Genomic DNA, 16,413 nt, shown 5'->3' on the forward strand with positions numbered 1-16,413 from the left:
TGCGCTTTTGTTGTAACAGAAATTTAGTTTGTCACACACCTTCAATTAGTAAAATCGCATGTTCTGAACATCACAGTAATAATATTTTTTGTAGTAATGAAAATATGCACAATACCTTTTGTTGTCTTCATTTTCAAATGCTTTTATTATGTTTGTTAATGTAATAAAATAGTTGATATTTTGTAAACACTATGATGCATTGCGTAATATGGCAATAAAAATTTTAGGTTCTTCATATAGGCTTACATATAACCAGCTTATGATCTGAAAATATTGCTAATTAAATATCACAGTATGAAAAAGGACGCAATAAACATCTACGGTACTGAAATAACAACATTGTGATAAAACTTATTGTTTTTAAACATATAACTAGTATTACTTAACTTGTACAAGAGGGTGATGAATGATGACTTTTACAATATGTCTGTCACACTGAAAAATAAAATATACTGAATCTTACCATAGGAATAAATACTTCAGTACCTTTGAGGTGTTCAGCAACGTATTGCAGACTGACGAGATTTTGCCAGCGATGGATGGCACACTGCCTTCCAAGTCGTAACTCCCATCGCAGTATTTGGCCACTACAGTGAGTAATGCTGGATCGTAATGTCTGTCTCCTTCCCAGCAAACGACGACTTCCCACTGGTCCTCGTAAAAACATTGCCACCTCTACTTGGTTGAGTAATAGCTGCTTAATACTGTAGAATTATATGTAGCAATAATTTCCAGTCCATCCGAGGCCATTTAACAATGATTGTGCTCATTTTAATCACCTCACAATACAATACATGGGCATCGCACCACAAGCTACTTCGCAATCCTTCTGACTCTCAAAGGGAACTGTTCTGAAACCTTTAGTGGCAAAGTTTCTCCCGCCTAACCCTTCTGCAGGGAGGTCCCTCCAGATTTTAACTTAAGCCTATGGCCATGGCTCGCTACAGCTTTAATTACAAAGGTCGTTAATACTTTCCAAACTAATATCTGCTTAATAATACATACAGATTAATACAAAAACATTATTTACATTTACACATTTAAAACACAGTTACAGATCATTGGTTTCTTACTTCACAGTCTGGTGACAACAAGTTATAGGCGAGCTGCCCCAATTTTCCCTGCTGCCATTAGATGGCATATGTGCCCTCAGCGCTCTGTCATCTCACCTCTTGCTTTGTACAGATTTTTACAACTGCCCTGCAACTTATCATATTTTTAAGTTATGATAGAGACAGAGAAAGATAATAACGACATAAATTCTACGAAATGAAATGGAACAATTCCTACGTGGTGTGATGTGTACGAGGGGGGACCAAAAATAGGGAAATTCGTCATAACAGCTTTACTTCTTAATTTTTTGACACCAAAGATCACGTTTTCGCCGAAATGGAAAACGCTGTTTTACTTTAACTCTCAAGGACGAATCGATGTGCTCACTACGACACAAATTCGGCCACTCAACTCAGATGGCGCGCCCGTAACAGACCTGGTGGCACATGGTTTCCCCTACGGTCCCTCCCCACTGCAGCCAAATTCCCGTTGCTTCCTGCCCCCCCCCCCCCCCCTTCGTACTTGTGTCGTTACAAAGGATGTGACGACGTTAGTATAAGAGTCTATAAATCCGATTGTGGTATCGACATTGTGGTGGAGGGATACCCATGACAGATATAAATGTAATTTTTCTGTGTGTTGGACGCTTTCGATATGAAAGTGTCTGTAAAATCATTCGACATATTGCACAATAACTCCCCAACGAGAAGATAAGTTTGTATACAAACTTCGCCTATTGTAGACAGGCAGCTCCATTAGCATCGCCTCGCATAGGACGCCTCACAGCTACACAGCGAGTCTGTTTTCTGGCCTCATGACATCGTTTCTGCAGTTAACACAATGAGGTACCTTAAACTTCTATTCGGTGTAGTAGTGAAATCCCTCGCCATATTATCTTTACTATGATAAATTTCGGTATTCTAAGGAGACCATATGAAGGAATGAAACTGCACAATGCTATATTTGCGAAAAGAAACGGGATTAGCTAAGAGCTGCAACTACACCTGCCAAGAAACTGAAAATGCTCGTATTTTCCTTTAGTTTTAGTAACGCTAGTGAGTCCAGGAGGAAGGCGGGGTCAGATTCAAGAGGGATTCTGGGAGGTGTTTCTAGAAGTAGAACACAAACAACCTACGGCGTGCCGCAGTGGTTGTAAAGCTCTAGGCGCTAGGTCTGGGGGAGCAGCACCCGGCTCACGTGCAACGTCTCCAGTGGCGGATTTACTGTACATACAGGCCCACTAGGCACTGGTCTAGGGGCGACACCTTAAGGGGGGCCGCATTTTTTGCTCTTTACCCATTTTAACCTTTTACGCTTTAAAGTAACTACTCTTACAAACGACAAAAATTTTTAATATTGTTAAACAAATTGGTAGTTTAAATAAGCCTTAAGAACGAAATTCGGCAATACTAGCTTGGAAATATACATTTTTTACTTGGTTACTGAATGGAAACTTAACATTGGGTTTCTGTCTGGTATCATCTTCACAATTGTTCAAAATGTTTTCAAGTAAGCTGTCAGGACGGCAATCTACGTTATTATTCCGAGAATGTTGTAGGTTTTTACTTAAACCTTTCATATTTTCCCCGTGAAAATACCGGGACCCTTGAAAAGCTGAGATAAACTAATTAGCAGTTTCTTAAATACTGTAACATGTGTGGGCCTCAGTATGTAAAACCCGACTCTACGTAAATTTATTGTAGAATTTATGGAGAAGTATCAAGTCAACCCTCCATTGCTGTAACTAATGTGAAAGCTCTGAGGTCGAGCTTTGATTTAATGACACCTGTTTAACAAAACATGTTGATACTGGCAATGTTTTACATTTATAAACATACTTTTATATGAAAGGAACATAAGCAGAATATCTAATAATGTGTGAAACACACTTCACAACAGTTTAAAAAATTTGTTTATTTATTTACTTAGTTACTTTTTTGGTGAAATAAGAAAAAGAAACCAACTTTCTTTTGTCTCATTTGCTGTGCTGCAGCCTGAACGATATCAAAGTTCCCACTCTGTGCAATGGAATACTATGTGGCATTGCAAATTTCACATTAAACTTAACTAAGCTTTTTTTCTTCGAAGGAAGGTTATTTTATGTTGGAACAAAAGGTGAATTTGCGTGCTGAAATGACAGCAGTGTTTACACAAATGACAACACACCACATCAGCTGCCAATAAGACTACTTAAACTTTGTAGTTTGCCTTCTCTGCCCACAGAAACCGCTAAAATGTCATAAGAATAAGTGGGATAAGAGTCGATCCAGCACACTCACTGTAAGAAATTCCAAAAATTATTTGCTTTTTAAATTAGAAACACAGTGTCAAGAATATTCAGAACATATTTCCGTCCCAGCTAAAATTCCGGCAATGCGGGGAAGCCGGCTGGAGTGGCCGAGCAGTTCTAGGCGCTGCAGTCTGGAACCGCGCGACCGCTACGGTCGCAGGTTCGAATCCTGCCTCGGGCATGGATGTGTGTGATGTCCTTAGTTTACTTAGGTTTAAGTAGTTCTAAGTTCTAGGGGACTGATGACCTCAGCTGTTAAGTCCCATAGTGCTCAGAGCCATTTGAACCATTTGATGTGGGGAAACAGAAGCCAGAAAATGGACTGTCCCGTTTTCTTTACAAGACGAATTCCAGCCGGCAGGTGTGCTCCTACTGTTCACTGGCAACAGAGAAACAGGCGATAATGAAATTAAATTATTTTGTATTGTCGTCCTTCCATAGCACATTTACGTCGAGTAATCAGAGTTGGTCAGTTCATCACTCAGTGTTGAAAGAAAAAATCTTCGTGCTCGTGTGCCATGTTTAAAGTAACAGTCTTTGTTCTCATGTGCGGTGTAGTACATTTAAAACTGGATACAATGTTTCTTTCTGCCGTTTTACAATTTTTTCTTTTGTTTTGACTGTTGGGTGACAATATTGTAAGTGCCTTAACATGACCAACAGTGAAAAAAGCAATCGTGCAAAATTAATTGGGGCGGCATTTCGGAAATTATCGAAGGAAAGGCGAGAACGAGAAGCCAATGTTCTAAAAAAGCTTGGCAGAGTAAATAAATTTTCGGCAAAAAATGTTGCTGGTTCCACTTCGAGTTCAAGTAGTACAGATTATTATATTTCTGGTGCTGCAGCTGTTTTAAAAGAAGTAAATACAGATGAAACTAAAGTTAAAAATGAAGAAAAGCAAATTATTCCTGATTTCAAATTTCAGAATCTAATTGTCGAGTCAGAAGGTACAAAAAGAAATAACCTCGTTAGTGATGATTCTGCAGAATCGTGTGTCAACGAATCAACAATCGACATTCTCTTACAACGTGGCATTAATCAAAATTGTAATGGTGATTTTTCTAATTGAAGAAGATCAATAGGCGATAAAACCAGATATTTGAACAAAAATTTATTTTACAGTAAACTTTTAAATGGTTAATCAACTTTGAGTGATTTTCGAGTATACTTCTGTAGCACCAGTGCTGTTTTTTGCGCACCATGTAAATTACTCGGAGGTAAGGCCGCGATTGCTACTAATGGTACCGCAGATTGTACAAATATCTCTAACATTTTATCTCATGAGAATTAACTTGAACACAAAAATTCTGAGTTATCACTCCTAACATAAAAAAAGGTCACTTGGAACAACAGATAACCATTTCGAGTCATATGTCGAGACAGAAAAAATGTCCTGCGCAGTGTGTTGAAAAGGGTGTTTGTAGTAGTGAAGAAGCTAACAAACCGTGGACTTCCCCTACGTGGACACGGTGAAACGTTCCATTCATTACATAATGGTCAATTTATGATGTCTCTTGAACGTATAGCCGAGTATGATTCTTCTCTCGCAGAGTACATTGAACGATATGGAAATCCAGGGCACGGACATACAAGTTAACTTTCTTCAACAATCTGTGATGAAATAATAGAGCTTCTTTCTTAACGAATAAAAAGAATTATCATAAGTGAAATAAAACAGGCCAAATATTCCTCTATAATAGTAGATTCTACTGTGGACATTTCAAATATTGATCAGTTATCTTTCATATTAAGATTGTGAATGAGAATGGTGAACCTATTGAACGTTTCCTTTTGTTTTTACCAAACTATGGACACATGTCCACAAACTTAGCTGAGGCCGTACTAAAAGTCCTGTCTACAAATTCCATTGATATTACTGAGTGTAGAGGCCAGTCATGTGGCAAAGCAAGCTGTATGTCGGGAACCTACACTGGAGGCATGCATTAATGAACGAAATTCGAAAGCGGAGTATGTGTCTTGTGCAGCACATTCTTTGAATTTAGTAAGCATTAGTGCTGCAAGCTGTTGTCGGGAAGCATGTATATTTTTCAAAGTAGTGCAAAACCTTTATAATTTTTTCCCGGCTTCTACACAGCGCTGGGATAAACTTCTTTCTTTCATGAAACCAGGAATCAAAATGGCAAAAAGTTTATCAAAAACACGTTGGTCAGCAAGAGATGAAGCGTGTGTTAGTCTACATGAGAACTGGGAGGGCGTTATCAATGCCCTCACACATATTGCCAATAATACGCTTGAAAAACCACGTGTATGAAATGAGGCTTCAGCTTTATTCAATCAACTCAGCAGACTATAAACAGTATTCATGATGACAGTTTGGAAGGACATAGTCCAGAGATTTAATAGTGTAAATCTGAAATCGCAAGGTGTAAATATTGATTCTAAAATAGTGCATGAATTATATGAATCACTTGTATGATTTATTGCATCTATTCCTGGCTTGTTCGACTATTATGGAAATAAATCCATAGAAACTGTGACTGATTGAATGCACGTATAAAAGATCATAAAAATGCAAACTTTATCATGAGGAAGAAGCGGATTCTAAAGATGTTTTCCTGACTGGAAGGGAAAAATTTAGAGTCGAAACATTTCTCCCGGTACTCGACAACTTAGTGAGGAGGAAGGAAAGCTACAGAACACTGTTGAACTCCTTCCCAGTTTTCAGTAACCTTAAGAACAGTTCACCTGACGAAATTGCTGAACGTGCAGAAAAACTCCAAGTGTCATATGACACAGATTTAGAGCCTTTCTTCCCTAGTGAATGTGTATATTCTGGGGAACTTATGAAATCTTCAGCGATTAGTGATATACCAGTCGGAATGAGTAATTTTTTACGAAAAGAGTGCCTACAGTCCGTTTTTCCGAATGTTGACATTGCTCTTACAATTTTCTATGTATGGAACTTACAAATTGTTCAGCAGAACGTTAGTTTTCGGCTCTTAAAAGACTAAAATCGTACCTACATTCGACGTTATCTGTGGAGAGATTGAACACCTTGTCCATTTTTCACATCGAAGCTGACTTTATTGCTAAAATGAATGACAACCAAACACAAAGTCTATTTTCCCTTTCCTTTGGCATTATACTTCACACATGGTTAATTCTTTGACACATGTTGACTAATTGTATATGTCAGGGTAGAAGTTTTGGATGTTTTCTTCTTTTGGTAGGAATTTTAGAAATCGCCTTAAGTCGTTCATTTTCTTTTGATTGATAGGCACACGAAATTGCTATGTCTGTCTTACAGGGCTTAGTGTAATTAAAGCTGGATAGCCAGTAGGATGTGTACTCTTCTGTCCCATCAATGAATGGCCTAACTTACGCAACCCCAAGACTGTCGTGAACAGCAGGACGCCATGAATTGTGTTGCACGGAAGTGCTGCGTGTTACTTCTTACTGTATCCCATCCTTTATTTTCAACAGAAACTGCGTTCTTTTGAGAGAACTTTGGCCACGATTCCTTAAAATTTATCAGCTCTTCCATTTTTGGTATTCAGTTCAATATTCATATTTTTTGGTGGACTCTGTCTTTAATTATACATAATCTTTCAGGAAAGATATCCTATCCACCTTTCCAATTTTCCTTTTCATCATGCTGAAATCTCTGTCACACGGAAGGTAAGTAATGGGTGAAGTGCTGAAACCTTCACTGTGCCACAGGCATTAAATAAAATCTCATGGTCTTTAATTTGGTCTCAGCAGGACTCGGAGAAAAATTAAAAGTGTTTACAATGTTGTCCAACACATTCACTTATATAATCAAAAAGAAACGAACAAACTTCATCAAAGTTTTTCAAGTTATTCCTTCATGATAGTGGTAAAACCTGGGTCTTCCACTCCTTAAGTGATGAAAATTAAATACCTTTACCGAAAGCTGGTGCAAATAAAACGTGTCTTGTATTGGTATCTGAGGGAATTGCGGGTTCTGCATGAAATAAGAAAAAAGACCTCCAATAGAACCCGTTTCAGTTTTCTCTTTAACTGCTTGTAATTTCTTGAAGAATTTATCAGCACGCTTTTTGTGCACTATTAATTCAGCTATTACTACCGTTTTAGCAGTATCGCTCAGAGATGGACTTTGATTTTATACTGATCTCTTCAGTTGTGTAACACATGACCTCTTGAAATTGCCAAAATATTAAATTAAAATGTCCACGGAAAATTTTAATATAAAATTTAGAGTCAACAGAACTGACACTTAAAATTTTAAAAAACGCCCTTATCTTTTGTACATGTGGTGTTTCTCTTCAATGTAGATGATACAATGGCAGCATAACATCGCAGAAAATGCCAGAACATGGGATTTCTCTACATCATGATCGGTCTATATATCTAACAAACAGAATCATAGATAACTCAGTTTTGTTGAGAAATGGACTTGTGGGATTTTTAAATATTCTCATTCAAATGAAAACGTAATTAGTCTAAGAAATTTGCTTCACCATAAGGAAATGGAAGTATTTCGTGGTACGAAGGTGTTGTAGGCCCTTAAGGGGAGATTGTACCTTACATACTTACAACGTTAAATTTGTCCATTTTAGGTACATTTATCTCCTGAACGATTCATAATTATAAAATTTTAGCAGCTGGTGGAGGAAGAGCCTCTGTCTATTGACCTATTTTTGTAGATAAGTAGCTTGTATAATTTATCTTTTAAAGAAATGTTTGCAAGTTATAAAAATTTTTCCACATATTTAAGCTTTATTAATTCATAACTTCTACAATATCTCTTTTAAAAATACATCATTGATGTTCAGTTCAGTTTCTGTAAGTTGTGTAAGTTTCACTGTTATATGATGGTAAATTCCTGAAAAAAATGTACCTAATAATTAAAAAAATAAAATCTCAGGAATCCGGCTTTAGAGGTGAGCATAGTTTCTTACTGACCTTAGACATCCCTGCACCATATCCTGCGTCATCTGCAATTTCTACACCCTCCTTGGCTCTCTTGGCATTCCTTGTGTGTATTTTTGCCTTCCTAGCTATCACAGTCACTTCATAATCTGCTTTCTTCACACGGAACATGCCATCACCAGGTTGTATACATAACTTTTGAAGCAACCTAACTCTCCCCACATTGCCATCATTAAATGAAATAACTGCATCATAAACATCCAAATTCAATGTCTCTTTACCTACAAATACTGTTTTAGGATTTCTAGACCATATGACACTGTTAAAAGATTAATCTGGGTTCTGGAAGGACAAGCAACAAGTGAATGTAGCGCACGAAGAGGGCAGTCAACTGTGAGCACGAAATATTTTCACATATCAGCAAATTAGATTACAGAAGTTCAAGAAGTTGACAGAAAGCAAAAGGGGGCGTGCCAAAATGTGCTGCCCTTAAAGTAAATGACTATTTAAAGCCTTTAGTGGTTATATTCCCTTAGAAAACATATTTATCTAGTAAAATACGCTCCAATGGTTGTTTATATTTTGCCCCCTATGAAGGTACAATCTCCCCCTAAGTTTTCGCAAACAGGAGCGCACACGCGTATATTTTTGTGTTCCTTCCTTCCAAAGTAACACTCGCGGTCGGCCTATCTTGTGGACGACGCTGTCTGACAGAACTCTTGCGCTGCCCATCGTGTAGCGACGTTCCATTAGCGACACTGCTAATCCCCAGCCACACTAGGGGGTTGGCGGAGATGGGGGGTGTTAGGAAACTCGTGACGCAACGTTCAAAGTTATCGAATCTGCCAAGTTGCTCACAATGGGGACATTTCTGCCACCCAAGTCGTTCGCCTCAGCTTAGGAGGGCATTAATTCTAACTTCGCAGCGCGGATCAGGGCGTGGCCGTTGGCAAATCCTATTAGGCAGGAGCTACCCGAGACAAATGACAGCAGATATTGTCATGTCAGACTTGGCTTTCTGGATATATGTGGTGTGCAGCCAACGAAGCACTTATTTTTATTGTTCACACCAGAGAATAATGTGGCTACCAAGGGCAGAAATTTGATATTAATGTTAGTTAGCGAGAGTGTCCCACCCTAGAAACGTCCGAGCGACACATGACATCATTAAAATAAAGATATTGGCTCCCATACGCATTGTTCTGTTATGGAAACAACGTAGTTTTCTGCACGACAGTTTTACAGATTCTATAACTTCGAACCGAAGACTCAAGTCTATTTTCAAAGTCGATCTAAGCAAGAGGAATGAAAGCGCAATATCGAAATAAACACAATAAAGAATTTACATACGTATAAATAAAATATGAATGATAGAAAGCAAAGGTGATGAATTAATGATAAGATACCCTACATTAGCTGGGTGGCCTTATACCGTAAATACCTGCAGTTGCATACTGGGAAGCACGAACAACTGCCATAACTTATATTTTGGAATTTATACTTGGGAGAAAATTAAAATTGCTACCGATATGAACCTATGTAGCACACTGTGTAACTCATCATTCAGCGTCTTGCTTCCTTATGAAGTGTCCTCTTTCTTGTCTATGTGCACGACCAAAAACAGGAATATAATGCACCACTTCATTGTAGACGACTGTCGTTTGCCTGTACAGAATAACCATCTGTTTCAAAATAAATCCTACAGTATAAAAACTGTAGTCAACAATAAATCGTAATATTAATATGTGGCACGCCACCAGTTTTTCTTTTACTCTACATATTTTGAGAACTTTTAAAATATAGTCAGAAGGATCTGGTTTAAATGGGTGGAATACTCATTTATGAATATTGTATTATGTGTATATAAACTGCAGGACAAAAATGTAACATAATTCGAAAAATAATGTTTAAGTACTACCATCTGTTATTGATCTACATATAAATGACTACTCCACAATTCACAGTTAAGTGTGTGGCAGAGAGTTCATCAAATCCCTTCGAGCTATTTTTCTACCGTTCCACTCTCGATAGGCGAGCGGGAAAAACGAGCACATAAATATCTCTCTGCTAGCTCTAATTCTTCTGATTTTATCATAATGATCGTTTATCCCTACGTACGTGGGAGCCAACGAAACATTTTTGCAATTTCAGGAGGAGGCGGATGACTGAAATTTCACGAGAAGATCCGGCCGCAACGAAAAACGCCTTTGTTTTAATGATTGACACTCCAATCCACATATCATGTCTGTAGCGGTCTCTCCCCTACTTCGCGATAACACGAAACGAGCTACCCTTCCTTGAACTTTTTCGATGTCTCCGTCAATCTCGTCTGATGTGAATCCCACACCGCACACCAATACTCCGGAAGAGGACGGACAAGAGTAGTGTAAGCAGTGTCCTTAGTAGACATGATGTGTTTTCTAAGTGTTCTGCCAAAAAAGAGCAGTCTTTTGTTTCCTTTCCCCACAACATTATCTGTGTGATCGCTCCGATTTAAGTGTTTAGGTGAATTTACAGCCATTTGATTTGTGTGATTTATCGTGTAACCGAAATTTAACGGATTTGTTTTAGTACTCATGTGGATGAGTTTACACTTTTCTTTATTTGGAGTAAATTGCCACTTTTCGTAACATATAAATATCAAGTTTAAATTATTTTGTAATTGGTTTTGATCATCTGATGTCTTTACAAGACGATAAATGACAACATCATCTTCAAACAATCTAAGAGAGCTGCTCAGATCGTCTCCTATCTCGTTTATGTATATGAGGAAAGCAAGTCTTCTGGTCCAGACTGTATACCAATTAGGTTCCCTTAGGAGTATGCTGATGAATTAGCTCCACACTTAACAATCATATAGAGCCGTTAGCTCGACGAAACATCCGTACCCAAAGACTGGAAAGTTGCACAGGTCACACCAATATTCAAGAAAGGTAGTAGGAGTAATCCACTAAATTACAGGCCCATATTGTTAACGTCGATATGCAGCAGGATTTTGGAACCCTATATTGTGTTCGAACATTATGAATTACCACGAAGAAAACGATCTATTGACACACAGTCAACATGGGTTTAGAAAACATCGTTCCTGTGAAATACAACCAGCTTTTTATTCACATGAAGTGCTGAGTGCTGTTGACAAGGGATTTCAGGTCGATTCCGTATTTATGGATTTACGGAAGGCTTTTGACACTGTACCACACAAGCGGCTTGTAGTGAAATTGCGTGCTTATGGAATACCGTCTCAGTTATGTGACTGGATTTGTAATTTCCTGTCGGAGTGGTCACAGATCGTAGTAATTGACGGAAAGTCATCGAGTAAAACAGAAGTGATTTCTGATGTTCCTCAAGGTAGTATTGTAGGCCCTTTGCAGTTCCTTATCTATATAAATGATTTGAGAGACAATCTGAGCAGCCACCCTCGGTTGTTTGCAGATGACGCTGTCGTTTATCGACTAATAAAGTCATCAGAAGATCAAAACATACTGTAAAACGATTTAGAAAGGATATCTGAATGGTGCGACAAGTGCCAATTGACACTAAATAACGAAAAGCGTGAGGTCATCCACATGAGTACTAAAAGAAACTTGTTACACTTCGTTTACACGATAAATCAGTCTAATCTAAAAGCCTTAAATTCAACTAAATGCGATCAACTTAAATTGGAAGGAACCCATAGAAAATTTTATGGGGAAGGCTAACCAAACACTGCGTTTTATTGGCAGGACACTTAGAAAATACACTACGCTTGTCCGTCCTCTTTTAGAATATTGCTGCGCGGTGTGGGATCCTTACCACATAGGACTGACCGAGTACATCGAAAAATTTCAAAGAAAGGCAGCACGTTTTGTATTATTGCGAAATATGGGAGACAGGTCACAGAAATACGAAATACGTATTTCGTTGCGATGGAATCTTCTCACGAAACTTCAATTACCAACGTTCTCCTCCGAATGCGAAAATATTTTTTTGACACCGACCTACATAGAGAGGAACGATCACCATGATAAAATAACGGAAATCAGAGGTGTTCATTCTTTCCGCGCGCTATACGAGATTGGAATAATAGAAAATTATGAAGGTGGTTCGATGAACCCTCTGTCAAGCACATAAATGTGATTTGTAGACTATCCATGTAGATGTAGATGTAGGAACAGCAGAGGGTCTAAAACACTTGCTTGGGGAACGTCGGATATTACTTCTGTTTTACTGGATGACTTTCTGTTAATTACTATGAACCGTAACCTTTCTGACAGGATCTCATCACTCCAGTTGCACAACTGCGGTGATACTCCACAGGTACGTAATTTAAGTGGAAGGCGCTAGTGAGGAATGGCGTCAAATTCCTTTTGGAAATCTAAAAATATGGAAATAATTTGACATATCCTGTCGACAGCACTTACTACTTAGTGAAAATAAAAAGCTAGTTGTGTTTCACAAAAACGACATTTTCTGAACGAGTGCTGACTGTTTGTCAATAAATCGTTTTCTTTTTTGGCGTATTTCGAATTTTCAAGGATAGTTCGTGTTCCATAACCCTACTGTAAATCGACGTTAGTGATATGAGTCTCTAATTCAGCGGATTACTCCCATTTCCTTTCTTGTGTATTGGTGTGACTTGTGCTACTTTCCAGTCTATAGGTACGGATCTTTCGCTGAGCGAGAGATTGTATTTGGTTGTCAAGTACGTAACTATAGCACACTCTGAAAGGAACTTGATTGGTATACAATCTGAAGCGGAGGCCTTGCCTTTACTAATGATTTAAAAATAGGCCCTATCATCAGCGACATCACCACTGTTATCGCGCAGTGAAGGTAACGATTACGTCTTGCCCCTGGTCTTGCCCCTGGCGTACTTCAAGTATGGTCAGAATCTCTTTGGGTTTACCGCCTGATGTCTAGACAGAGTTTCGTTGTGGAAACGGTTAGAAGCACCTGGCATTGAAGTTTGAACTAAATTTTTATCTTTTGTAAAACCTCGCGAATCTTAGGGATTTTGCGTACTTCTCAATTTGGCATGCTTTTTTAACTGATTCTGCAACAATGTTCTGATCCTTTGCGTACGTTGGGGAAACAGTACCATCGCGTATTAATTTATTTGATATATATGACACACAATTGCCGTCGATACTATTTCTCTGAATTCAAACCACATCTGATCTATGGTTACATCGTCAGATTGGAAAAAGTAGATACTGTCTCTTGGAAAGGCATCAAGAAAATTTTCGTCTGCCTTGTTAAATTCATGTAACTTTGCGTTTAATTTTGGTGGGTTTGGATGTCACGATATTCAGTCTCACTACAACAGCCTTGTGGTCACAAATCCATCATGACGCTCCCTATTTGCTGAGGATTATTTGTTGTTAGGAGGTCAAGTATGTTTTCGCAATCATTTACACTTCGAGTGGACACCTGAACTACTTGTTCAAAATATTTTTTTAGAAAGCTTTCAGTACAATTTCGGGCGACGTTTTATGCCTACCGTGGGCTTTAAACATGCATTTTTGACAACATGTCGAGGGTAGATTAAAGTCACCACCAACTATAATTGTTTAAGTGGGGACTTATTTGAAATAACTCACGTTTCTTTGAAGCGTTCAGCAATTGTATCAGCTGAACCTATCCAATTATTAATTTATTCTGGCTGTCAAGTGCAATCCCTACTCATTCTAAGTCACAGGAACTATCTACCTCAATTTCACAACAAGATAAACTACTTCCGGCAGCGATAGACACTTCACTACCAACTGTATTTAATCTATTCTTTCTGAACGAATGTAAGTCCTTGGTAAAAATTTCGGAAGAACTCATTTCCGGCTTTAGCCATCTCTCCATACCTATAGTGGTTTGAGCTTCAGCGCTTTCTATTTGCTCTTGTAGCTCTGTTTCTTTCGCAACACAGCTACGAAAATTTACAACCAAAATACCGATTGTTGCTAGGTCTACCTTGCCGTTGTTTTCCCAGTACCCTTTTAGACTCATGCCCTTTCCGTAGTTTCCCGTGACCTTCTAACCCAGTGCCTCCTAATCTGGAGGTTAGTATCCCTGAGGGGTAAAATGAAATTTACTGAGTTATGAAACTAAATTATTTCTCAAAACATCATCATTATTATCACAACTTTGTAAGACTCTAATACTGATTATATAAGTTGTCAATAATTACTTTTTCTCAGTAGCATTAATGAGGTGGAGGTTACAGTTTCCTCACATAATCCACCGACTACACATATTGTGCTTTGTCGCGTACATCGCTGATGATAAGACTGAGACACACATAAGAAATGCTAAATATCTCAAGAAAATGATATACCTGCACGTTATACCTGCAGTCATCCAGAAATTGCTTCATTGTGCTCTTCGAAACAGAGAAATGAATTAACTGACAGCATAACAGAGCGGTAACTACGATTACATAAGGCTGTACACTGTATCATTATTATTATTATTATTATAGAATGGTTAGAAACAAAGCATTAACAGTCTGATGATGTCCAGTTTGTGCCAGTTCAGAAGTAGGGGGTCCAACGATCAAGTGATTCTCCAACAGTAAGAATAGTACACACATCTGAACTTGTTTTATTTTAAATGGATTAGCAATGTGCAGGTCAGGCAAGTGCCTTAGTTGAGAGGCGTAATGCAGGCAAGTATATTTTATGGTAAGTGTCTACCTTCACTCTGGATCGTTTGCTTTCTTATCTGAGGAGGAGTTGTGGTTAGCACTTCTGATGCACTGTGAATTGTTTCATCATTCATTCTAATACACAGAAACATACACAAAATATCATTCATCTATCACATCTTTCATTATTTTAAAAATGGAAGTGTTCCATTTTTTCACTCTAATTAAGTGCCGAAGTTGGTCATAATGTGGGGAAGGAGGTGGGCAACAGAAGGCAGGGGGAGGGTGGGGGCACTAGGCAATTTCTGATTACACACAGGGGTAATAGTCTAAGTAAGTTTGATAACCGCTGCTCTAACCTAAAGAACAGTCTAGTCCCTTCAACACAGCCTGCTCTACCCATGTAGCGGATTCCTGTGTGCAGTTGACCCCAGACCTATTAAGCAGAATCTGGAAACCCATAACTCTACGGCGAAGATTCTGCACGCTATACAGTTACAGAACCACCTGGGCCTCTGTTTCAAACCTTCCACTCGCCTCTGTACAAAGGCACCACATTTGGTTCTGTCGACGATGCTATAGATGGTAAGCCCCACCTTCATCTCACAAGCAAAGCTGGCAGTTTTCAGTTTTTACCACTTCAGCTAGCCGCTTGAAACCAGAGAGAATTTCTTCCAGTCCAATGTGACACATATGGTTGATACCAACATGGGCCACCACCTGCAGTTGGGTGCTCTATGTGGCATATGGAAACACCCTGCCCACATCTGGAATGGCTCTTCCCTGTATGCTCACAGGATGAGCATCGGATTCCTTCCGTTCCTCAGCAGCCATATTCCTAAGGCGCTACATTACATGCCCAACGTTGGAGCTCCCAGCTGCCAGTAATCCCACCCTCTCTGAATGCCGAGACATGTGGGCCGAGGCGTCTCCCCTGGAACAGGATGAGTGACAGGGCCTGTCCAGGGACTTTGTCAGCCACAGATGGGGTCTGAAAGCTATTCATCTGACAAACTGGATAGACTCTCCAAAAGATCCTCACAAAGTCTTTTACTGCTTGGCATACCTTGGAATGACCTCCGTCTCAAACATAAGTGAAGAGTCAACCTCATTGCAGGCAGTACCTGGGGTGGCCACAGTAGTGGACTGATCAGCGGACACATAGGTCATGATGGACATCCCTCACATCACCCCTCCCACCCCTCACAGTGATGTTCATGTGCTACAGCCTTAAGGTACGTGACCAAACCCAACACTGCCTGGAGCTGAGAGCGAGGTTCAACAACTCAGCTCCCATCTGAAAACAGTACCCACAGTTCCTATGCATACTAAGTATTGCGAAAACGAACTCTAGACAGTAAATTAAACTGTGCCTCATAAATAAAAAACGAACACGAAATCAACAAGTTTAAACTAAAGAGTACATCGAAATATGAAAAAAGTCGCTTCTTATGAGTTGCTGTGTTCCCTGATGTGCTGCTGTAGTTCGGAATGCAGCACTCGACAGTACACTGAGACACTGGGAGGGAAAATAGGGGGAAGGGGAGGTAAGAGTGGGAAGGACAAGGTGAGAGGT

The sequence above is a fragment of the Schistocerca nitens genome, chromosome 2, assembly GCF_023898315.1.
Source record: "Schistocerca nitens isolate TAMUIC-IGC-003100 chromosome 2, iqSchNite1.1, whole genome shotgun sequence".
Lineage (NCBI taxonomy): Eukaryota > Metazoa > Arthropoda > Insecta > Orthoptera > Acrididae > Schistocerca > Schistocerca nitens.